Genomic DNA, 27,156 nt, shown 5'->3' with positions numbered 1-27,156 from the left:
ACAGGATCCCAGTCAGCCACTTCCCTTAAACAACACTTTCAGGCCCTAGGGTCAACCCCCCTTCTTTCGACCTGAGGATCAAGACTAAAGGCCACCAGTTTTGTATTGCATGGTTATTTGTCTTTAGGATGCACTTTTTCTTTTGCCATGCAGGTTTAATTGCAGGTGAAATAGCATTTGCACCTTGATTTTGAAAAACATGGCAGAAGTTTTTCTTTACTGTATCGTGGAATTTTGTTACAATGCCATGTGAAGCGGTTTTTGTATATGGTTTTGTTCTGCACTTTAATGTGTCTTTCATTAAGACAACTTTTTGTTTTTTAAATATACCAACAACACTTTTGTAAGTGTGGAGTGGTATTGTTTGCTGTAATAGCCTGGTAAGTTATACTGTTGAAAAGGCTGATTTGTGCTGTTGTATATGGACAAACATTGTCTAATAAACATAAAAGCAACACAAGAGAAAAGGGTTAATCTTTTATCACACCAATTCTTAAAACAGCTGTCTGTGGTAACAAGAAAACAATTGTATGCTGAGTTATGGCAGTGCTTCTCATTCATTTTTTTATTACCCACCCCAGAAATCACTTCATGACCCGTCATTCTCCACCACTGCAAAATAGCATGGTTTGTTCATTGTTATTTTTCATAGTGCATCCAATGAATTACAGTAGGCCTATATCCTCATTAACATTAAAGAAAATAAAGTAACTGAAAAAGACAAACACGTTCCTCAGGGTCAAATAGAAGCACTGAATTATGGTTCACAGTTGGCTATAAAAGAATTGAGTCAGTGCCTCCCTGATTCTTGTTGGCTGAACATCTGCCAAGCCTCCTTCAGCACCGCTCTCGACATTAGGAACTGCTCCACCGGGTTCCTCATAGGCCTCGCCGTGCATCTCACACACATTGTGGAGAGTGCAGCATGCACTTATGACGGTGGGGACGATGGAGATGTCCACATCCAAACGTTTGGCAAGGCACCTCCATCTGCCTTTCAGCCGCCCGAAGGCACATTCAACTGTCATCCTGGCTCTGCTGTGGCGCTCATTGACGTACCTCTGCTCTGCAGTTAATGTTCCTGTGTCGGAATAGCCTTTTAAAAGCCAGGTTCGGAGAGGATACGCAGGGTCACCAAGGAGCAGGATGGGCACTTGAACGCCCATGATATCTTCAGTGTCCTTGAAAACAGAGATAATTAGAATACAAAACATATCACATCAATAATAATGCAAATGTGATTACAAAGCACTCGAAAGTACCTTACATGACATCATGCACTCAGTGTAGTCTGGTGATGAGGTCTTTGGTGAAACAACTACTACAGGATAGACATTAAAAGATTGGTACACACTCACCATGGGGAAAAAGCTCCCCTCTCTCTGCCAGTGAGTATATCCGTGAATTACGGAGCACCCTGGCATCATGGACACTTCCTGGCCATCCAATATTGATGTTGGTAAAACTGTAGGAAGACAGTCATTTATTCCTAAATAGCATGTCTGATCTAACATTTTATTTAAGGCAGTGTTCTACTTGATATTGCTGGACTAAACTTGTGAGAAAAATTATAAACCAGAGTTAATATATAAACTAAATATTTTTTTAAAAATATATAAATTACACAAATATGAGTACTTACCAATATCGATGATCAACGACAGCCTGCAGGACAATGGAGTGCCACCCTTTACGGTTGAAGTAATCTGCATGGTTGTCCTCAGGAGCAATAATGGGGATATGGCTCCCATCTATTGCACCTCCACACTGCGGGAAGCCCCATCTGTGTTTAAAGCCTTGCACAACCTCATGCAGGTCATCTCCCCGAGGAAGCTTGATGTACTCAGGCATGAGTACCTGTCTAACTGCTCTGCAGAACTCCTGGACAATGGAACACACTGTAGACTTGGCTATGCCAAATAGATTCGCGATTGTGCGGTAACACGCACCTGTTGCAAGCCAATACAGGCCAACGCCGACGCGTTTATTGACCGAAATTGGCAGCCGAAGTTGGGTTTCCATACGCGACAGTGGCACACGCAGACGCTCACAGATGTAGGCAAAGGTTCTCCTCCCGACGCGAAAGTTGTTAATGAACTCGGTGTCGGTGAAGGAGCGAAGCACATCTACATCCCACCATTCCTGGCTGTGACTCCGCACCCACACGTCCCTTTGAACGGAGGTTGCAGTCACTACCCCGCAGAACGCCTGAGCCAAAACCCTTGCCCTCTTCCTTCTCAACCTCCTCCTTAACATCAGGCTATTGTGCATGTTCTGGCTCCGTCGCAACAACAGCTGCATCATCGCCAGGTACTCCATGCTGGCTACTGTCATACACAGGAAACTTTAGGTTACTTCCGCAAACACTGGCCATGCTCACTGCGTGTGACGTCGTCGTATCCTGCAATGCGCATGCGGAACACTTTTAGGTCGCTTTTCGTTCATACTGAGGATCACATACAAGTCGCATATATTTGTTAATGTGAACGACCTCACCAAAAAATCGGATTTCACAAAAAAATCGGAATTGAGCATTAAGCCTTGCAGTGTGAACGTAGCGCTAGAATGCGACGGCATGAAAGAGAAACATCCGTGCCTGTTTATATAACGCAGCCCCTTAAAGGGGCGGTGCCGCATTTTCTTAAAGGCAAAGTATTTTACATAGAACAACAGGAATTTACACAGAAGAAGGCAGGGAATTTTATACATTCCTGGTGTCTAATTTGCACCCTAAAATTGAATAAAACGGTTAAAATATACTGTTTTGCCCGATTTCCGAAGGTTTGTTTACATCTCACTTACTGTATGCGCACTTTCACCGCCAGGGGACCGGCGTCGTGACGTCATTTAAGCCAAACAGACCGGGAGCAGCTCTGTGTTTACTTGTGAACCGAGCACACGTGTACGGACTTTGGTCACGAGAGGTTGTGTAAAATGTCTGAAAGCGATAGTGATTTTGAAGTAGGAACTCTCCAAATTGAATAGAGAGGTGAAACCATATATGTATGAACCTATTGCCGTTGCGAAGCAATCTTTGAATGTGGCTCACCGGTTTGACTGCGCGGCCTCGAAATCGGACAGCGACTCGGCCGACTCTGATCGCGGTGACCCCGGACCTCAACAAGACTCGCGCCCAAACGATTTATCCTGGTAGTTATGATAAATTCCTACTTACATCATAATACTAAATAAGAGCCCTTTTGAAGAATAATTAAACCACCCTCCCTAGTGGATATAGGGAACGATTACTGGACAGTGCCCCAGTAGGCCACATTAGCCTGCCATCCACGGCATTATACTATTTATAGCCGACTCTAAGCGAGGAAATATCTCTTTGTCTCATTTCCACAATGATTGTACAGAATCCCTCAGGCAGGGATGAGAGTGGGTCCTGATGAAAAAAAGCAGAAAATCTGTAATAAGGGGGGGTCCGGGGGGACCCCCTGGGAATTTTTTTTCAAAATGAGACCTTACACACCCCATTTCCTGCAATCTGAGCTGTAGTTAATTAAAACACCTGATGCCTATTTTAATACTTATTGAAATAAAAACACTATTATATAGAACAATATGTATCAAAATAAATATAATGTGTATTGCATTAATTCAAAATATCATCTACATTTTATGGGGACTGGTTATTACTCATTGTCAACACTTGTTTTTCTAAAAAATGTCCATTAAAATTCATAGTTATTTACAGTTCCATTAATAATTCAAATTTTCATATAATCAATATATTGAATTAAAACATTCATATCTTATGGAGACTGACCTTTTCCTAATGTCCACATTATTGTATATGATTTCTTCACAATGTCTATTTAAACTTTAAAGTTATACAGTTATCAACACTGCCAGCTATAATTCAAATTATCATATATTCAATGTATTGAATCAAACAAATGCATATTTTATGGGGACTGTCTTTATCTTATTGTCCACATCACTTGTATGTTTTTTTCAAAAGGAAAAGTTTTTACAGTTCCCAGTTATTTTTGAAACAAATTTTCATTTGATCATTTAGACTTCAGTTTCTTGGCCAAAGCCACTCATCAGTCCTCTCTTTTTTCCTTTTTCTTTCATTAGCCAGCTCCTTCTGTGTTTTTACATGCTCTAACCTAGCTCTCTTCTGCTCTCTCACACTCCTCTCTTGCTTTCCTTTTGCTTTGCTAAACTTGTTTTTTATACCAGCATCAATTTCACGTACCTTCGCTTCATCTCGCTTGTCAATAGTATTCGGCATCTTGAGAAAAAACACCGATTAGAGGAAAGTATTTTTGATATGCAGCTCACAAACATGCAAGTTTTGATAAAAGAAAACGGATGTGGGTGTCTTTGTAAAAACTGTTTTGATTGGCTATTATGGTCTTGACATCAATGTTTTGACCAATAACAATGTAGATAACACGAATTTTACATCACATTCAACAAGATTAAACGAGACTAAAGATGGTGACTTACAAATAATGTGTAAACATCGTTGGAGTTAATAAAGTTTGAACAGCATGAAGGAACATACCCCAACCCCCCGAAATTAATAAAAAAAAATTTCTCAACGGATTTGGCATAATATAAAAAGGTTGTTTTTTACTCAGAAAAAGCGGAAAACTCTCATCCCTGCTTAGGATTCTTGACTTGTCAATTGCAAGCAAAAGTAAAAATGTTTCCCTCCAATCTTCTCCTTCTTGCTTGGGCATTGCTGCTCCGTTTCTTCTTTGACTGCTTGATTTTGTTTCACGCGCACAATCCACTCTCTCCGCCTCTTCCGGAAAAAACCAACCCTCTGGCTTCACGCACACAATCCACCCTCTCTGCCTCATCTCCTCTTTCAGAAAAAGCCAACCCTCTCTCTGCCTCTTCTCCTTTATCGGAAAAAGGTAAAAACTTCTTCCTGAACCGGTCCCGTTGTTACAGTTCACTGCACAACAATAAGGCATGGGGGTTTTTCTTTGGAAATTCCTGAACGCACGTCTGCACTCAAGCCCAACGGCAATGTCAGTAACCGGAAGTGGACTCAACTCAAGCGGTTTGTTTGGCTTAAATTATGTCACGCGCCGAGTGGTCACGAAAATAGCCGAACAGAAATTCGCCACGAGCCGCGCTAACTTATTTTAATTATTACTTATTAACAATACTTCTTGGGACCAGAAGAAAATTACAGAGGGTTTTTTAACATATAAAGTTTCAAATGGGCATAAAATTAAAATCATTGCCTATGAGCTTTAACTTTGTTAATGCTAATATCATTTAAAGGTATTATGTAACTTAAAAGCAATTTTATTATTATGTTCTTACAACGCAAGTTAGGTCTCTAAATTTAACTTGATTTGTTCAAACCAGCCAAATGCATTGTAGACATCAGTTTTGTATTTAAGTGTGCGCAAACACAAAAATCAAATCTAAAAAACAAAGATTCAGAGTTCTGTATTAAACTTTGACTGTACTGATCCTTCAAGCTTTGGAGATCACACACTTTACCTGAACAGAAGGACTCTGCAGTTGCCATACAGTAAATTCAGCATAAAAACTGGACACTGTAACCACAACATTACTAGCAGTAGATTCAAAACACAAACCACAAAAATGTCACAGTAAACTGACAGAAATAAATAAAAGAATTCTGCATAAAGTGCAATGGATTCATGATCCACAGAATCTAACTTTGCACTGTTTTCAGTGTCCCAGTGGAAGCGCATACAAACTTCAGTCACAGCAGATAAACAGTATAAACTTCACAGTACATTAAGATAGATAGATAGATAGATAGATAGATAGATAGATAGATAGATAGATAGATAGATAGATAGATAGATAGATAGATAGATAGATAGCGAACTGTTAGTTGACAATATTGCAACAGTGCATCCTCAAGAGTGAAAACACAATAACGGCATTTTACTGAAGTGAACCAAACATGCCACAAACTGAATGAGGCAAATAAGAGCTAGTGCTTCTTTTAATAATAATAAAAACTAATTATATATTACAGTGAGGGTTAACCCTGCGAACACCATTTTACATAGCTGACAACTTTGACAAATCAAAGTGGCTTTGCAAACAAAAAGTAAAATCAACCCTCTGCAAACTCGTCACTGAGAAATAAAAAGTGGATACACAACAGAAATCAGTCTGAGCCATTGACTGAGAGCCTGTTTTTCAGAGCAAGTGCTTTGTTGGAAAGTTTACCTCCATCCAGTTCCATCCAAATCTTTTGGATTACCTCAAAAGTGTAGCGGAGGTCAGCAGGGTAGCTGAGGTTCAGTGCATACATCAGTCCAAACAGCATAGCAACTGCTAATGCTACATTATCAAGCTCTAGTAACACCTTGATGCCTTCAAGAACAATGCCAATGTCCTCTGCTTCATCACCTGAAGCATGTTCTTTAAGAACGTAGATCCCAACAGTGGTGTCTTCAATGGCCTCATTGATGGTGTTTTGATCCATGCTCTGTACAAAACAGACAAAAGGCAGGTAAACCAAAGTTTGGTAAACCAAACCTCATCACCAAGCCCTATCAAGAAAAGGATAAACATAAAATAGTGACACTATAGATCTAGGTAAAGTGAAAGCTAGAAGGAAGGCAAATTTAGAGACAAGAACAAGTAACTACAGCAGAACATTAAACAAACATTTTATAAAAATGGAAGCATTATCTGTTCCATAAGGGGGGAAAACAAACAAACAAAAAAAAAAAACCCTTGAATGCACCTGCTGACTGGCTGAAATGAGGTGAGGCTCGGTCCGAGCCACTTTGTTGCCCATTTACAGAACCATGGTTGTGTATGAACACTGGATTCTTTTTTCATCGCCCACACAGATCATACAGCTGGCAGACCATGAGGAGATATTTACTGAATCTGACAAAGTGTACTGCACAATTGTTCTTGAGAACCATTTATTCTACCTTTAAGTTAATTTAACCAGCAGCCAGAAGCGCTATTGGTTTTGTGTTATGAAACAGAAAAAAAGAAAGGTTATAAAAATGGTAATACATATTCTTTTAAATCGATTAATAATTTCAGCACAAGCGATCTAGAATGAGAACAAGAGAAGAGTGGAAGATAAGCGTAAGCACCGAATTCATATACATACCACATATTCCTGTAGAAAGTTATTTGCAGGGATGCAAACAGAGGTATGGTCAAAAAGGAGTGAGATTATCGAAGCCGTGCCTCCGCAGCAAATATCATATAATTACATTGCCACCAACCTCTGCCATCCAGGGCTCACCCTATACACACACAGTTCTTTATATGAAAATACACTGTCCCAGTTCCTTGGAAATGCTTAAAAGTAAAGAACACTGAGACAATGCTGGAAAATTGAACATAAATTTTATTCCAAAATAGAACTTATTAGACTATTGTGCCAGTCCCTTCGGTACAGTATACTTCTTCCAGCTCCCCAGCTCTCTACTGTTTCTTCTTCTTCCTTGCCATCTCCAATGTCTCCAGGGTCTTGCATCTAGCTGCATTTTTCTGCTTTGCCACATGTCTCAGCTGTGCCTGCCTTTCTTCTGCTTGAGCAGTGGTCTTGGCCCTCTCAGCACTTCCACAGGAAGCTCTACAGCCATACTCTGCCTGCCTCTTCTTCCTTTCCTCAATTCTATTCTCTCTGAAGGATTTATCCTTTTTCCCTGCTGCCCTGATGTTGCAGCAGACAGTTTTGTCCACTGGCCCAAGTTTCACATCTTCCCTCTTGAACATGGTGATTCCTGTCCTCCCCCTTGATCTTAGGGTGTATTTAACTGTTTGCACAGCATTAAAGGTAGCGATCCTCATGTTGGCACTTTTCTTGTCAATCACATCACCCATGAGGCTGAAGGAGGACTCTACTAGTGGCCCATGGAAGATGGAGAGGGCACCTCTGATGACCTGCATGAGGGCTGGATACTTCCCCAGACTTATGACATGGGCCCACCACTTCACAATGTCATCTCCGTCTTCGTAGTTGGCCAGGTTGGGGTCCACATTGTACCTTAGTACAGTGGTTTTCAAAGTGGGGGCCGCCAGGGGGCGCTAGGGGGGCCTCAGAAAGTTGGAGGGATGATAAAAAAAATACTTTTTTAAAATAATTATTAACCCTCATCCTACCATGCTATTTTACACCTTAATCTTACCATGTGGGGTCCATTTGGACCCCAATACTTTTCTTTAAAATTAAAGCTTATAAAGACAAAATCACCAGATAAGTTTTGTTCAGAACATCTTGTATTAATAACAGCAATACACTAAAGGGCCCAAGGCATAAAGAACACACTTAACCTTCATCCTACCAGCAAATTTTACATACACAAACTACCAGGCGGGGTCCGTATGGACCCCTGGAAGGAATACCTTGAAATCAATGCAGTAAGAACCAATTCAATGCAGCAAACAGACATAACTTTATTGAAGAACAAAATCCACTATGGCTGAATATCAATGATGTATTATAAATGCAATAACATTGCAATAATATTGCAATAACTAGCATACATGTAGCAAATTATAGCGCCACAAAAAAAATTGGCATTATATACATGATTTTTGCAGCTCATGCAGCTGTAAAACATTCTGGATTACAACTTAGGTCTTTTCTTACAGAATTTAAAACAAAAAAGTAATTGTAAAATAATTTAGGGCTTTTGTTTTGCAGCCTGTGCTTATTGCAGCAGTGGGGTCCACACGGACCCTAAGAAGGAATGCCTTGGTAGTTTCATTACGGAACATAAAAGAAATAAAAGAAGTTAACTTTCAGTGTGCTATTCAATTATAAAATGAAAGACAGATAAGCTTTACTCTGGGGTCCGGTTGGACCCCAGTAACAAATTAATTATACCTTCACAATGCAAAAAGCTGATCTTCCGGTGCTTTAGTGTTTTAATTAAGACATAAATTCTGACAAATTCATAAAACGGTGAGGCAGTATGTCACATATTTTTAAAATGGCAAACAAACATATAGGTGCGGGGTCCAGATGGACCCCACTTGGTAGGATGAAGGTTAAATATATTGTAATTAGTTTTTTAATCATTATTATAAAATATAATTATTAATAATAATACATCATATCGAAACGTTGTTTGCCATGCTCATCTCTCCGATTGCCTGTGACATTGCGGTTTGCGCCATTTATCAAGCTACTTTGCTCCTCAAGCTAGCGTATTGCTAGCGCAAAATGGACAGGTTTTTGAAGAAGAGACCGAAGGAACAAACCAACAGCCCTGCTGTGGAGGACACTGCTGCGAAAAAAACTAATTAGTCCTGGCCAACTAAAATCCGAAAATATGAGGCAGCATACATTAAGTATGGTTTTACAGCCTTACAGAAAAATGACCATGATTGCCCGAAATGCATCCTCTGTCTGGAGACCCTGTCAAACGAGTGCTTAAAACCTTCGAAACTTCAACATCACTTGGTACAAAAACATCCGACAGATACCAAAAAAACAGTAGATTTCTTCAGATGCAAAGAAGAGCATTTGGTCAGGCAATCTGCTGCATTCACCCAGCAAGCTACTGTCCCCGAGCGGCCCTGAAGGCATCATTTTTAGCCTCGTACCACATTGCTCATGCTAAAAAACCTCACTCAATTGGAGATTTGATTTTACCAGCCACCAAAGACATTGTCCGAGAATTGCTTGGTGAGGATGCTGCCAAAAAAATTGATGCTGTCCCACTCTCTGATAACACCGTGAGCCGACGGATTGGTGACATGGCTCAAGACGTATCTACTCGGCTGTTGGAGCAGGTGAGAGCCAGCGAATACTTCACACTTCAGCTGGATGAGAGCACAGATTTATCCAATGAGGCCCAACTGCTTGTGTACATCAGATTTATTTCACAGGAAAGACTTGTGGAGGAAATACTATTTTGTAAAGCACTTGAAAGAAGAACTACTGGGAAAGACATTTTTCAAGTTTTGAACGATGACATCAAGTCTAACGGATTGGACTGGACCCGTTGTGTGGGGGTGTGTTCGGATGGAGCTGCGGCAATGACCGGGAAGATCAGTGGAGTGACCGCTCTCATTAAGCAGAAGGCCCCGCATGTAGTGGCCACACACTGCACGCTCCATCGCGAGGCACTGGTCGCAAAAAGGATGGATAACGAGTTGAATCAGGTACTACAGGAGGTTATACAGTTTATTGTTCAGTGCGAAAATATTTGTGCTGAAAACATGTTAGTTAATAATATTCTTATGCTAAACAAATGTAACAATTATTGACTATTGAATAAAAGTAAGAGAAAACATTCTAAAAGTTGATGTTTCTTTACATATTTTGTAGCATTGTCTGTGGGTTTGCAAAGGGGGTCCCCGGCCAGAAGCTAATGCTGTTTGGGGGGCCTTGGCATGGAAAAAGTTTGGGAACCCCTGCCTTAGTATCTCCATGCTGGAGTCACTCTCTGTGGGCACCAAGTGCTTCATGATAATAGCCAACTCCTTCAGCTGGATAACCGTCTGTGAATGGCCCCTCACCACAGGATCGATGGAGGACAAGGCCTGCAGGGTTTTACTTTTCAGGGGTAGTTTGTCCTGCATGTATTTGCCACAATTGATGAACGCCTTGGTGACATTTTCAATAAAATCCATGATTGCCTGCAACACATAATACAAAACACACATTTATATCGGCAATTTCACTGTTGCAGTACAATGACAAGATTTTTAATACTGCTTTTCTTCCAAATGAAATCAGGATTCTGATCTAACCACCATTAAAGAAATGTTCATATCAGTCCATGACATGAAATGGGTGATTACATTACACATTTATATTTGTCCCATGATGTATTTAAACATGGATGGTAGCATCATGCAGGACATAAAAACAATCACTGAATTGGAAAATGGCCAAATCTTCTAAGCAATTAATCAAAATAACACTTTTGTACAAGATGTACAAGATATTAAACACTACATGTACATTTTCAAATCAGTCCATGAAATGAAATGGGGGATTACAATGCATATTTTTATTTGTCCAATATGATGGATTATCATGATTACGCTTTTGCATTTTTAACCAGTAGGTGGCAGCATCACCTAGGGGATTATTCAAAAATAAAGTGAAGGTTATCTAAAATACTAACTGGATGCTTTGGCTGGGCTGCAACCAGGTCTTCTGCCACTTTCCCAAGGTAAATCTGCGAGTGAAAATTTTTTGGGGCCAAATCCAATTTCAGCAATTTGATTGGTGACATCTTTAGGTGCTCAGGCTTTATGAAGCAGGCCAAAAAGTTGACAAACACCTCAAGCTGCTTGTCATGCAGCTTGTGCACCGGAGTTTTGCTTCCCTTTGATGAACACAAAAAAGTATTTTAGAACACACTGAACTAATATCAGAAACCTCTTTATGTTGATTTGTTGCATTATACTGTATATGAAAATACTCACTTGAAAGACCATGACATACTCTTTCAAAATTGGGAGAACACCCAGGTAGACACTAAGATGCAAGTCCACTTTTCGGCTTTCCACCCAAATCTTTTGACAAATTCGGGCCTTCCTATTCTTCCCCTGATCAGTCATTGCTTCAAAAAGACGTAAAAATAATGTATAGATTACAGGAAATACAGATTTAAAGCTTGTGCAACATACCAATGGTATGGCTTAGATGTTGTACAGATTATAACAGTAATAGTAGTACTTGTGCTTGTACTGATACAGCAGCTATAGATGTTCTCTCACATGCAGATAAGACACATAGCCTACATCATTTTACTACAACAGAGCACTAAAATTTGTGGTAGGATTTTTGTTCCTTCAACATGGTTACATAATGCATGGTTACATTACATACATGCACACATACATACAGTAGGTACAAACATACCCTTCTTCAGGGGCGTCAGAAGCATTTTTAATGTGGGGGGGGGGGACACACTGGCAGGGGTCCTCCCCCAGAAAATTTTTAATTAATTAGATGCCATTTCCTGCATTCTGGTGTATTTTAACAGGTTGTTAAACACGTAATTTTACCTTCAAAAGTCACTTAATTCAATGACTATTTTAGAGACTCAACAATAAGTCCTCATTCAACGAGTCCATATATTCATCAGCCTGTTTTTAAACCCACTGCTCTGCCCAAGATAATGAGATGACTGTGACACAGTTTATCATCAACAGTGACTTGCCTGCGACCCTGTAGAATAGGATAAAGTGGCTAGAGAATGACTTTATGGGTGCATTTTACTTTTTATTTTGTGTTTCCTTTTTTATTTAGTTTTAGATGTAACACAACGTGCCACTGTGCCAAGCAATAGTGACACTCAACTGTATGTTTAAAAATAAGAATATTCATAATTTCACACAATGAACAGGCATGACATGGCATCATGCAAACTTCATAACACTAAATCACACTGTGTCCAGCAACGGTGACACATAAAAAACTTCACACAATGAACAGGTGCAATTTTGTTCACCACCAACAGTGACTTTAGTGGGTGCGTTTTACTTTTTTCACACAAAATCACACTGTCAAGCAACGACACATAAAAGAGAACTTCACACAATGAGCAAATTCTTCCAAATGAAGAATTATGAAATGTGAGGGGGACGCGCCCCCTTCACATTCAATGGTGGCGATGCCCATGCCCTTCTTGCAGAGATCCTTGTGAATTAATTCAATCCTCCTTTGACTTACTTTCCACTTCTTTGTAAAGAATGTCCTTATGTCCATTGTGTCTGGGGAGGAGCAAATACTGCAAACAATTCATCTTCAATCAAGAATACCCCATTAGGCGAAGCTTATTTCATTGTTTAGTTGAACATTAATTTAACGTGTCCTAGGGTTAATTTTGAGGGCAGATATCAAAAGAATAAGGTTTTAGCAAAAGCAAGACATTGTGAGGTGGCAATGGGGATGACGTCACCTCCTCCACTTTCGAGCAGCTGCACCAAAAATGTCTGTGCTCGCGCTGAGATTCACTTCCCTCGCGCGCGGTGAGCTGTTGTAGGGAGCGCCCGGAAACCCCGGAGTGGATTTTCAGTGCTCTGTGTCTCTTATCGATCAAGTGGAATGGATTCTTTCACGAAGCAATAGAAACGGCGCTGGGTGAACTCATATTTTATGTTAAATGGGGGGGGGGGGGGGGGGGGTTCCAAATGAAGAATTATGAAATGTGAGGGGGACGCGCCCCCTTCACATTCAATGGTGGCGACGCCCATGCCCTTCTTGCAGAGATCCTTGTGAATTAATTCAATCCTCCTTTGAGCCTGGTCACTCACTTCATGCTCTCTGTACATGTCTTGTAGAACCTCCTTGTACACATCTTGGTCCTGCTTCTTCATGAAACCATAGTAAAGTATCCTTAGTGCTGGTAGCATTCTTTTGGTGCCAAGTCCAACATCATATGCTGACAGCCAGTGATGGGAGATAAATCTTGGGGGATTTGTGGCAGGGACATCCAAGAACTTGCAAATTATCTTCAAGTAATCCAACTGCAAGTTAAGACATATCATCTTAAACTAATAGCAAAACAGTTAATAATCCAGTTAGGTGCAAAAAAAAATTTCGAAAGAAAGAAATGCATGTTCAGATACCTGATCTGATCTTCATATTACAGCTCACCATTTTCAGTGGAAAATAAATGAAAATACACTCTGGATTCTTTTACACTAAGAACTAAGTAAGACTTACCAACTTCAAGTAGTTTTTAAATAACAAATCAAGTGTAGGGAGCTGCCTGCAGCATTTTTTAAAAAGTAAAATCAAACAAAGTAGGCGATCACTCCCTGTTATGTAACAACTTAACAAGTAACCATCTACATTCTAATGCTTTTAATGCCCAAGCCTAATATTCCCAATTTAGGAGGATTATATTGTAGTGAAGGAAGCAGTTGCTCTGCATGTTAAAAGCTCTGGTTAAAAGGAGCGGCTGCTCCTGTAAGAGTATATCGCTTTCCGAATCAGAAGCGCTAGCGAGGAGAATCACTTGCGCAAGAATTATAAATACTAGTGGAGTACATTACAGCGCAATGTGAAGTAGCATAAGAACATTTAAGTCAAGAGTTTAATTGATGTGTTTCGTTCATTAGCGTTTATCCAAGCAAGTGTGCATCCACGACACAATTAATTACTGAGCCCACAACAAGCGTCCTGACAAACTCCCTACAGTATTACACAGCCTGCTAGCACCATATCACACCTGGCGTGTTTAAATGTTCAAATAGCGCTTTATAAAGTTACCTAACATATACAAGTGCAATGCGCTTTCTGAGCACGAGTCACGTCATGAAGTTTACTCATCACCATAACAAATAGCCAGTAGGCTTGCGCTAGCCTACAGAACACAAACACTACGTTTTATTTCGTCTTCCCTTGACCACCTCTCTGTATGGCTGTCATTCTACTGTTCGAGTAGAACTACTGACACATTCACAACGTTTCCAGACGGGGATTTAAAAATGACTGCAGCCTACATTATGCTGTTTCAGCGAGACTAGTTGGTTGTAGGCTAATTCAAGTGCTTCCTTCCGTAAGCTAAGTTTGCCTGGCTACACAGATGCAAATGGACAGTTTTAACGAGTAGTAGATGAAGAATGTAAACATATAATGATGTTGTGCTTTTGCAACTTGTGTGTTTGTGACTTATTGCGGCAAAAGCAGCGTGTCCTTACCTTGAAGTGGGATCTGCTTCTGCCCGAGTGCCCATACGGCCGCTTTGAAACAGTTCACAGCGGTTAGCTGCGCGTGTTGATTGGCTATATCTCTTGTGCCAAACAAATCAGATGTTGTGGTGGGCGGGACCGTGTTCTTGAACTCAGAGAGGCGAGTGCAGGAAAGGACATGCAGTGACAGTCACGTTAGGAACGAAATGGCTGCAAAAAGGCATGTTATCGGCATATCGGTGGAAATTATGGCCGATACCGATAACCCTAAAAATGCAGAATATCGGCCCGATATATCGGCCAGGCCGATTATTGGTCGACCCCTATAAAGTGACACGATGGATGATAATTCTGGTTATGTGAGTACATTAACAGCTGCAGAAAGGGCACGGTATGTGGAGAAACTGGCTGTGATTGATGGGTTTGACCCATATAAGACAAGACTCGCGGCAAGGGAGAATGGAAACATAAGGAGGACCGGACACCAATTCTGCCATCTGTTTGCTACCCAGACATTGTAAACTATTTGTTGTTTACACCCAGTGCCTACATGCAGTGTTCGAACTATGCCGATATTTTCGGGGGGTCCCTTTTTTTCCCTTGGGGGGGGGGGGGGGGGGCGCTTGCGCTTGTCTCGGAGCGCAGATCTCCAAACACATGAGAAGCCTCTCTTACGCACATATCACGCGGACTCCACACCTCCACACACACATCGCGTCTGAAGTCATAACTCATCAGGGGAAATCATGTCCGCATTGGCATGTTCAAAAAACAACTTCGCGTCAACAATGATACCACACGCAAGAAAAAAAAAAAAACAGTCAGGCTACTCAACAACCAACCTGGCAGCAGCGAGCAAGCCCCAAACCATCCAAAATTATTATTATTATTATTATTATTATTAAATTGTAGAAGTCTGGGAGGCTTGCTCCTCATACAGTTATCAACTTGGGGCCAATTTAGCATGTTTTAAATCTGAATTTCTTGCGTTTGCTTACCTCAAAGTGTCCGCAGATCACCCACATGCAATGAACCGGTGCTACAGGTGCCCTAGCCCCTGCCCCTTTTCTGTTTGCTGTCCAAAGTGCCCTTTTCATAGGGATTGTTTTGTTTTTTGTTTTTTTTTTATATTTGTAAAAGATAAGTTAGCTCCAACATCAATATTCTCTACAATTTGACAATAATATATGAAATTATAGATTTATAAAATAACATTTTTCTATGTAAATGCGGGCATCAATCCGGGACTTCATGCATTCAGGTGAGCCTCCGTGCAGAAAGCGCATGCAGGCGGTTGGCAGTGGGAGACAGTGCGAGGAACGGTATGGTAAGGTCACACTGAAAGTCTCCTTTCATTTCTTATCTGAACATGCAATATTGTGCAGCTTAGAACACAACAGTAAATGCGTAGGGTTGTTTATCATTTAATGAAGCCACCTAGGCTATATTTAAACTGTTTGCTCCATCCATTTCATTAACGCGGCAGATTCGGAAACTTTAGTTTGAACGACGGCGTTAATAACATTCTAGCAGCTTCGAAAACTTAAGACTGCTGCTTTGAAGAATACTGCAGCATTTAGATGGATCTCACTCTCACACACACACACACACACACACACACACAGAATGTTCAGTTGCAATTGAAATTTAGTTTTGAATAAAGTTAACTTGTGTGAAGAATTTGTTCCAAGTGCCCTTTTTTGAATGTTGAGCCCCTGCCCCTCCAAAGGTCTTTGCACGGCTCTGCCGCAGATCATGCACAGACTTATCCATTATATCCACAGTTTTTTGCCAAGTCTCACACAGGTTTCTTTCAAGTCTACTGTTGGGCCAATAAATCATAAATAAAACAGCTCAGATTTGGTTGTTTAAGTCGTTTGCCACTCCACTTTATTCTCGTGGGTTCACATACCGCTGCTGTTATTTCCCCCTAATCACGAGTTTGTTGGTCTTCCAAAATGGAGCAGGGTCTGTTTACTTCCGGTTTCGGGTGACGTCAGTGAAAGGGGTCTATAACTCAAATTCTTTTTAAAATGCATCTCAAGGTAAATCAAGACTCAAATTTAGGGCTTTAAAAAATATGAGAGCACTTACTATTATAAAGCCTTTTGAATATGGATGATGTGCAAATAGGACAGTGGACCTGTAAAAGAAAATATCAGTGAGGTGTCCCAATAAAAATACTAAATTAAAAATAAATAAATAGAAAGAAAATGTGCTAGATGAAGACATTAACTTGGATTAGACTTTCTGGACACAATGGCAAGCTGAAAAATAGTTTTAAAACCAGGTTGTGTTGCAATTACATGTACCAGACTTGAAAATGTATTATTCTGTTGGAAATGGTGCGAAGAGAGTAATGTAATGTTGAACATGGGGGCGCGACTGATGCTTGCGGCGGTTTCTCTCAGTGAAAATGCAGTGCTTTCGTGAGTTAGTGGAATGACTGGTGAAAGCATAGTTTTCCCCAAAGCGTTTTAGTGTATCGGGCCCGATCCGCTTGCTCTGCCTACCAATACGCTTAGTCGCTTTAGTTAAAATCCGATACGCTTAGATTTATACCGATACATTAAATTTCCTACCCACAAGTAACTCGATACATAGGAGAGCAAATAACAGATCCATTTACATATCGATCGATATTTGTGTTCAACAAGCTGTCTTTTTTTCCAATGTTTGTGTTGATTCTGTCAAAGTAATATGTCTGCGTGGTATGATGTAAACAAACTAATCTGTTTGCTATGTCAAGATCACGTGTTCAAACCATCCAATAAAAACATCGAAAGAAAACGTCAGACATCCTGGAATTTTCCGATTCATTATAAGCGATCTCATTGCCTGCCGATGTTGTCCCCCACCAGATGGACAAAGCCGAATGATTTTAATATATTGTAAAGCATCCTTGGGTTTCTTGAAAGGTGCTATATAAATTTAACTTATTATTATCAGCATGGATGACAGCGAGATGGACTATGAGAGGGCTGCCCAACATTGGGCAAAGCAAAAGCCGAGGAGAATTAATCTGCTTTAAAGGAGGAGAAAACTTAATCCATTAGTTTGGGTTTGCAGAAAGATTATGTATTTATAAACACTCTCACAAAGTGAAGTTGTCCAAATGTGTCAAATACAGCATCATTTCAAATAATAATCATAAGCATTTTTGGCAGTGCGATGTCACTGGGATCCATTTAACAAAAGAAGGCTCCGGATTATTCTTTTGTTAAAGGCTCACAGTGACCTCACACTGCCAAATACACTTATCGTTATTATTCGAAATTATGCTGCATTTGACACTTATTAACAAATTCTCTTCATGAATGTGTTTATAAGTACATAACCTTTCTGCAAACTTAAATGTGTGAATTAAGTTTTCTTTTCCTTTAAATATGTTTTAATCTTAATCTAGTCTATTTAATAAAGTGCCAAAATTTAAACTTTAATATGCAGTTGCCTGACTTTTCTTTTCAGTGTATCTTAGTTCTACATATATTACGGTAACTGCATCAGAAACATCCTAAATCATAACAGTTATAGTAATACAGCAACTTATTTTACGGTGGCAGTTCTGAGGTTCAGATCCCTTTGTGATCAACAGGAGGTCATGATGATCGATTCTCTTCATTGGGTTGCATAAGATGGAGCAAACCACTGGTCATATTTTCATGCACATTTTTGTTACAGCGCTACTTGACCCTAGGTAATTAAGGAATCCCCGTAGATTTTCAGTCGATCATAGACCTCAGTAATCTATAACAAAACAGTTTAACCTGCATGTTGAACTTTAAGGTGAAATTTCAAATGTGTTTACATTAATACTATTTCGGTCAGAAATCAGTGAAACACTGGTAAAATCTGTCCTATAATCATGGATCTAAACCCTCTCAGAGACGCTGAAAATGCACCTGAGAGCATCGATTTTCAGTAAATGCCCCGGGGGGAGATGCCCCCCCTCTCTCCTAGTTTCAGTTGTCTGTGAATCATCAGGCCAGAATTTAGGGCTGTAATTGTTTCTGGGGAAAACACTGTGAAAGCATACAAAAGTCTAGCGCTAGTTTACTGTAAGTATCTCGGAGGTTCCTGATGCGGGCAAATGTTCCACAAAACACGCAAACAAAGCCCAACCTGATCGCTGCCTCTTCTCAGCGCCATTTCCCCGAGCTCAGCTCCTGCGCTTTACTGCGCCTGCGCATCTGGAGCTGCAATAGAAATCGGAGCAGCGCTTCCATGCAGATCACAGCTTTATATATTTTGTCTCCGGTTCACATAAACGGTAGAAATATAAACTCGGCCTTTCCGGAATGATCCGCACAGACTCGGGCAGATTTGCAGCTGCTTTCTTTTCTGCTCCATGTGTTGAGATGCGCAAGCCGCTGTGTGTCTCTGCCGCCTCCGGGTTCGAGCTTCCATTTGGGCTCTTTCTCGCATTGGAGCAGCGGCTCAACTCAACAATCCGCCTCCAGCCTGAGCAGAACAGCTCCAGCAGCCGAGACCTGCGCGAGTCTGCGCCATTTGGGCTGAAGCTCCTTGCTGCTCCCTCCGCATGTGTTATTGCGCAAAGATGGCGGACGCGGCTAAATCAGAGCGGCTCATGGGCAAACGGTCTCTAGTCCCTGTGTGGAGCGCAGGCAGGGGCGAAGCGCGATAAAATCCCCTCACACAGCCGGCTAACGGCTGCTCTCCACCGGCTGCCGCTTTAATGAAGCGCCGCGCTCAGTAGCGGCACCGGGAGCTCAGCGGAGAAACACCATTACTGACAACAACAACTCCCAACTGCACAGGAACTAGCAGGTGTTCGCTAACGGCGCTAATATGCTCCACACACACAAGTGCAGAGGCTGCTGGAACTGTTCCATAACGCTCCTGTTCGGAAACAGCACTCTAGTGGACCGTCGCCCAACTCACTTTAACACCGACATGTATAATCTGAATACTTCCTGTTTCTGTAGTCTGGAAAAACAAACAAAAAAGAAAATTCACAAGCTACTTATTAACGATATTAGCATTGATAATCAACACCAAGTCAATGAGGAAATAAGAACTTTTTATAGCAACTTGTATAAATCCAAATTTTCAAAGGATGACTGTCAATTGTTTTTCTCAAAAATTAGGGAATGTAGCAAAAAAACTGATGAGAACTTTATGCAACATATGGAGGAGGAGCTTAGAATTGAAGAATGGGATAGAGCAATGAGGCGGATGTCAGAAGGGAAGTCACCAGGACTCGATGGTCTGACTGTGGAGTTTTACGCCTGTTTTTGGAAAGATATCAGAGAAATGCTTTATAATGCCTTCTTGGAATGTATTCCAACTGGACTCCTGTCTCCTACTATGAAACAGGGCATCATCACCTTGATCCCAAAGCCCAATAAGGATAAACTGTCACTGGATAACTGGAGGCCGATAACCTTACTATGTAATGATTACAAATTGTTAGCACATGTGTTCTCTAATAGATTAGATAGGGGTCTAACAAATTTAGTTGATGAGTGTCAGTCAGCTTTTGTAAAAGGCAGGAACATACATAACCATACCCGGCTGATTTTAGATTTGTTAGATTATAGAGATTATCTTAAAACAGATAGTTATGTGTTGTTTCTAGATTTCTTTAAGGCGTTTGATACCATTGAACATCCCTTTTTGTGGAAAACGCTACACTTCTTGGGTTTTGGGGTTAAGTTGTGTAATGTTGTTGAGATGCTCTACACTGACATCAGTAGCTCTGTCTCTCTGAACCCTGAGTGACTCCTAGATTTAAGGTGCTACGTGGTATTCGACAGGGATGCCCTATTTCCCCGAAGCTTTTTATATTGGCAACACAACTATTAACATTGCTTATCAATAATTCCAATGATATACAAGGAATTACAATTTTCAACAAAGTTTAAAATAAGTCAGTTTGCGGATGATGCATCTATTTTTTTAAAGATAAATCAATAGTGGATAAAACTCTCAATATGATCTCAGTCTTCTCCAAAGCATCCGGATTATCTCTTAATATTAAAAATGTGAACTACTCCCTATCCACACAAGCTCTGACTCCTCTATTGCTTCAATTAGAGTTGAATCTGAAGTTAAATATTTAGGATTAACAATATCTAAAAATTTAATTAGAAGAGAAGACACTAATATTTCTAAGCCTATATTAGATATGAAGAAATCACTCAGTCACTGGTTAACCCGAGACCTCACTATCTTTGGCAGAATCACTTTAGCTAAAGCGGAAGGTATCTCCAGACTGATTTATCCTTGCCACTCCCCGTATATTTCCTCAGAAAATATTAAGAAAGCCAACACAGTTATTTTCCAGTTTTTATGGAAGAATAAAACTCACTATATTAGAAGGTCCCAACTCGTTAAGGAGTATGACAAGGGTGGTATTAAAGCTGCAGAATTTGAATCGGCACCTTTAGAATAAACTGGATAAAATCTTGTCTGTCACAGCCAAATTCAATGTGGTTTCACATCCCAAGGTCTTTGTTTAAGAAAACAGGAAGTTTAGATTTTATTTTGAAATGTGATTTTGATGTGAACAGGATTCCTATAAAGTTGTCTAATTTTCATAAACAGATTCTTCATTTTTGGAAAATGATATTCACCCACAATTTTTCTCCTCATAGTTCAACTTTATGGAACAACAGAGTCATCACAATAAACAGGAAATCAGTCTTCAAAAGTAATTGGTTTGAAAGAGGCATTATATTTGTAACTGATTTAATGGATTGTAATGGTATCATTTTAAGTTACACAGACTTTATAGAAAAATCTAACTTAAATTGTACTCAAAGAGAATATAACAAAATATGTAATGTGATTCCTTTACCTTTGACCCAGTTGATTCACAATTATTTAGTATACAATAATCCTTTAACAGTACTACCAAATCTATTGATTGGAGAATATAATCTGACTGATAAATGTAATAATAAGTTCATTAGTAATGTTTTGAAATCCAAGGTGTTTCATGATTATTGCAGAGGGATAACTTGGCAGGGTTCTAATTTGGTAACTCCGGGCACTTTAAACAAAGCATATTCAAAATGTATTAAATGGCCTATTTTGCCTAAAGTTAAAGAAACGCATTTCAAAATCATCAATAAGATTTATCCTGTGGCAGAGCTTCTAAAAAAAAGATTTAATGTTGAGGTGGATCAGTGTTCCTTCTGCAATAATGATGATGAAACACTGGAGCATTTGTTTTATTTATGTCCTGTTTCTCATTGTTTTTGGTCAGATATAAATAACTGGGTATCACTTAAAATTAATCATGTTCCATCCTTTGAATTATATCATATTATTTTCTACATGGATAATTTGCCCTCTTCTGTTTCGGACATTATTAACATAATTTTATGAAGGGGTAAATATCATATTCACTGTGCAAAATGGAGAAACTGTAAGCCCTCCTTCCCTGGATTTATTAATGACTTTAAAACGTTTTTCTTGTCTCTCAAAAAAATAGACTGTAAAATTGCAAGAAAAACAAGTATAGACATTGCTCGTTATTTGTTATTGGAATTTATGAATCCTTTTCCTTTTGTGTCTGCTCCGCTACATGTTCATTTAATTGCCTAATTTAAAATGTAATTTACATGCACCTTATTTGTTTTTTTTCTCTTACATGTATCCCCTAATCTTTAATTTTAATCCATATCCCCCCCAGAGGCAATTCTAGAGTCTGTTGTGGCCCCAAGCAAAAATTTCCAGGGGGCCCTTCTGACCAGTGTTCATCACCAATATGTTATAAATAATCTGACACCTACGAAAAATGTATGAAACCAAAGTTTTTTAAATTCCAAATGTGAAAATACAATGGTAAAGAACAATAAAAACAATAAAAAACAAAATAAATAAGCCCTCGGGCCCCGACTCTCGGGGGGGCCCCTGGGCCAGGGGGCCCCAAGCAGTTGCCTGCCTTGCCTGTTCACAAGCTGCATGTCTGATCCTCCCTGAGAGTTTGTATATTTTCCTTTGTTTAATAAAAAATAAAAAAAAAAACTTGGAGGAGGATCATTAGTGAAGAATCCCTGTCTGTTGGAGAGTTTAGGTGTCAGTGTTGGACAGAGAAGCTCAAACCTGACGCTGTTCCGACAAAATTCGAGCACAAAAGCAAGCAGTCAAAGAAGAAACGGAGCAGCAACGCTCAAGCAAAAAGAAGATTTCAGGTAAACATTTTTTTTTACCTCCAATCAGGAGGTTTTCCAGTTGGAACAATTTCGGAGTTGCATCGTGGATTAAAGGTTCCTTCCAATACAACATAATCCTAAGGTTAGCAGCCCGATAATAAAATGTAAAATTAGGGAGGGATAGTCCGCCGTGTACACTGAAAAAAATACATCTGAGAAGTAAATTTAACATAATTTGAATTTGTGATATTAACAATAAAAATTCAAGTTTGCATGTTTACACAGATATATCTAGTCTTCAATCAATTTGTGTTTGTTAGAAACAAAAGTTTTTTTCTCAACAAGAATAATTAAGTAATGCAAGCCAATCTTCTTCTGTTCACAATCTTAACCAAACAAACCTTGTTATTTTTACTCTTTTCCATTCATCACCAAACACTGTGAGGTTTTTGCACCCCAAGTGCATTGTGGGAACATTTTACAGCAACAATGTCCCACAAAATGTCCCCAAAATGGGAGATTTAAAACCAAATGGCCTGTGTTTATTTGTCTGTGGGTATTTGGGCGCAGCCTCCAGTTGCAGCTCCCCGAGGCTGGGAAACACAGCACGGTAAAGGATTATTCACCTGATGCTGCTGAAGGAAACCTTCACTACGCTCAGACACTAAAGTACAACTTAAGCATATGAAGATGGCAATAAAAAGTTTGATCTGACATGAGACGCGTCAGGAAATACATCATCATATGATAATAACTGGATACAGAACCAGATTAAAAACTCATTGCAGCTGCAAACAGACCGACCGTTCAGAGCAGGAAAGGAAAGGGAAGAGACATCAGCAGCAGAGAAATGATGAAACGGTCTCTAACTGTAGGCTAGTTATTGTTGTGTAATTGTAATTGAGTGTGACGATGTAAACTTGTGTGTTTCTGAATTACATCCAGAGATAAAAGTGTAAATAATGCAGTTTAAATCTTTCAACAGTGTGAACGTAATGCAGTCAATTCAGCTGTGTGTTATTTTCATAGATGAAGGAACGGCCTGTTTTTTACATTTCCAACATTATTTCTATAGAACTCAGGAGAACAGAGGGAATAAAGGGTTTGGAAGTCAACATCTTCAGGAGGAGATTTTTCTGAGTGAGAATGAGAGATTAGTGTCAGTAATCGTATGGGGCCGAGTAAAATTAAGGATTAATTTCACGAGTGGTTTTGAAATTTTCAAAACTTTGAAATCACGAGTGAAATTGATCCTTAATTTTACTCAGCCCCATACGATTACTTGTTTATAATATAGAGGGCCAAATTCATACTTCGGAAGCCATTCAAGTTCACAACGTTTTCTGAACCGGTCAGGGCGCGAGACTCTCTTGCACATTTGAATCGGTTTCTAAAGCGTCTTTCATCAGGACACGGCGACACGACACGCCGATTTTGGACAGGAATTTAACATCTTTCAGGATTGATCCCGGATATTTCTCTTGTCTCAGATGCAGATGCAGTGCTGCCTGCATTACTTTAAGAGAGTCTGGTTCGTAGTTTTCCCCATTTTCTTTCCTCACTTCTGCATAAAACTGCGATAGCAGCTTGTCTAACTCTCAGCATTCATACGCCACTAGAGAGTCATTTATTTGTCTTTCTGTTGCCCGTTTCTTAAACACGGAAAGCCAAAAATTCATACTTTTTTGGTATTTTCATTTTCGCTTGCAGCTTTCAATTGGTTTATCATTTCTTCGTCAAATATAGTGAAACGCAGCATTGCTGAGTCAGCAGAGTCAGCCATTTTGCTGACAAAATTTGCTAATTTTTGTAACCGTAACCAAGCAATGAACTAGCCAATAGCATTTCAGAATTACAGCCCCGTGTTAAGGAAAAAAAGCCCTCCTTGATTGACCAATCAGAATTGAGTAATTTGGCCCTATGTCATGGATTAAAGCAAAAAAAAAATCATCTGATTGAAAAAAAAAGCTCCATGTCGTTGGCCCCTACCACGTCAGCGATGCGTCAAATTTTAAACGCCGTGTTGTCCATTATCCCCTAGGCCCCTACTTATAGTACATTTACATAATTTTAACAATGACTAAAGCTAAGGCAATACTTGACCATTGTCATTACTGGCTATTCATGATGAAACATCAAGTTTTCAGTGCAAAGTGCAAATTTATTTCAACAATACTTTAGTAATGCACAACAGTGGTTCAGAGAAAAGTGCAAGTGCAGTCGAACTTGAACCATGCTTTCAAAAGAGTGGAACAGAAAGAAAAATAGGAAAATCTGTTGAAATAAAGCCAGGAAACAAGAAAAGTAAAGTTCACTTTTTCTGCTTCTTCGCAGTGAAGCCAAAGGCATCTAGTTTGGCAACACCTGATGCCTGTTTTTGTTTCTTTTTCCTTGGCACAGCAGCAGGAGCTTGCCATTATCGCCCATTTCATTTCACCAAGCCCATCTCCACTTATTCTTTACTGCTTTGTCGATGTCTGACACATCTGTGCCTTCATTTAAAAGAAGCACGTCCATGCTGGCAAAACCGAAAGTAATTTGACGCGCTCAGGGGCGCCGCTAGAAATCTTGGGCCCTATGAAAGATTACAATTTAGGGCCCCCCCGGTAAAATTTTCAAGCTCAAGCAACTGAATTTCAAGTCTGTTTTTGGCTGGCACTTCTACTTTAATATGCATGTGATCAGCTACCTATCAAGTTTAGGTGATACAATTATTTGGTATATGAACATTTTAAATGCAGAACTGTCAGAATTAGACTGAATAGACTGTTGCCTTAAAATGAAAATTCCATGATATATATATATATTTTTTTCTTTTATGAGCAACTATTATTAGGCCATTCAGTAGCCTATGGAGTTCATTCAATCCAAATGTTTGTGTTGAGAGAAACTGCATGCATCACTGTATCAGTATGGATTTATAACATTCTGTATGCACATTATGGAGACTCCAGAGCCCTCCAGCAAACATCATCAATAATCAGGATTACAAAATGTATTCCTTTGTTTCCTCCATTTATTGACTTATTGTATGTGATCAAATGTATGCCTTGATGACTAGTTTTTTGATACAATTACAGAGTGCACTGCAAGAAATCCACTCAGTGTTTTTGGTTTCTTTTAGGCATCACACATTTATTAGAAAACACAGCAAATGTTCAAATATTCAAGTTAAATACTTAGCAACAGTATCAATAAATCCACATATGAACAATAGCAATGATATCTCTGACCACAGCTAATGTGCAAAATATTAAATACTTAACATTATCAACAAATCCACACATGAACAATGGCAAAACATCTAGACTTAATTATGCAATAAAGATACCTATGAAAAAAGGTGATTTTTTCACACACACTGATATCCGGACTTCATAATTCATCACACCTGCTCAGCAACTTCTAGAATGTTCACCTCTGCTGCGCACATAGGAAAACTGACAGCTGATCTACGCTGCGCTAATAGCGACTCTGTGCATACATGGAGCTACACATTTCACGTGTCCCACTCCCAGAATCAGACTGTACCATTAGTAAAAAGGGTGGAGGGGTGAAATGACAATATCAAATAATTCAAGAAAAATGTTATAGCAAATCATAACCATGTATAATTTGCATATTTTAACAGATGAAATGAAATATTTTATTTCAAAAACTTACACAAGGCAATACTATTAAAATAATATTAATATCCCTCACAGGCCCCCCTGTCAGTGCCAGGCCCTTAGAATCATCCTAACCTTTCCCCCCCTAGCGGCGCCCCTGGACGCGCTCTAGTGATGGAAATCGAAGGGCCTATGTCCGGTGAAATATGGCCTTATACGCAGTACTCGAGTTGAGGGGGGATGTGGGGGGAGGCATCCCCCTTCTGAAATAAAAAATCTCAAATCATCCCCCTTATAAAACGGCCATCCCCCCCCATCACATCCCTTGGGCCATTTTACCAATTAATGTGGAAATTAGCCTACTATTATTTTAATAAATATTACTACCATTTCAACATTAGAGGCTTTGCGCCCCTAGTAACAATTTTATGTTCCCAGAACGTTCTGGGCACGTACGCCTTTGGTTGCCTATACGGTGCATATACGTTAGGTTTGGTTGCCACGGAAAGTTTTTTTGACATTGCCCAAACGTTTCCTGTTGGTTACAACAACCTTCCCCTGCCCTTCCCCTAACCTTGCTGGTTGCATGTTTGGTTCCCTGAATGTTAGCCTAACGTCCCCCTGACGTTGTAGAATGTTGTGTTTTAGTTAGATTTTACTTGCAACTAATTAGCAACATCAACACATAACTGCTAGCACATCTACATGAGAAAACTGTCAGTGATGAATGAACAGGCAAATTTGGCAGGTCTTGAAAGTTTGAGATAAAATATCAATAACAAATTTGAATAAAAAAATTGTTTGAAAATCAAATAGAAAAGTTT

General features: G+C 39.7%; 1 protein-coding gene across 2 annotated transcripts in view; it reads right to left on the bottom strand.

The window, feature by feature from the left end:
- The window catches only part of LOC132882261 (NACHT, LRR and PYD domains-containing protein 12-like), a 292,932-nt gene that overhangs the window by 171,308 nt on the left and 94,468 nt on the right, over positions 1-27,156 (bottom strand). The gene's annotated exons all lie outside the window — the stretch shown is intronic.

The sequence above is a fragment of the Neoarius graeffei genome, chromosome 2 (assembly GCF_027579695.1).
Source record: "Neoarius graeffei isolate fNeoGra1 chromosome 2, fNeoGra1.pri, whole genome shotgun sequence".
Taxonomy (NCBI): Eukaryota; Metazoa; Chordata; class Actinopteri; order Siluriformes; family Ariidae; genus Neoarius; species Neoarius graeffei.
This window is presented reverse-complemented; position numbering and strand designations above follow the sequence as displayed.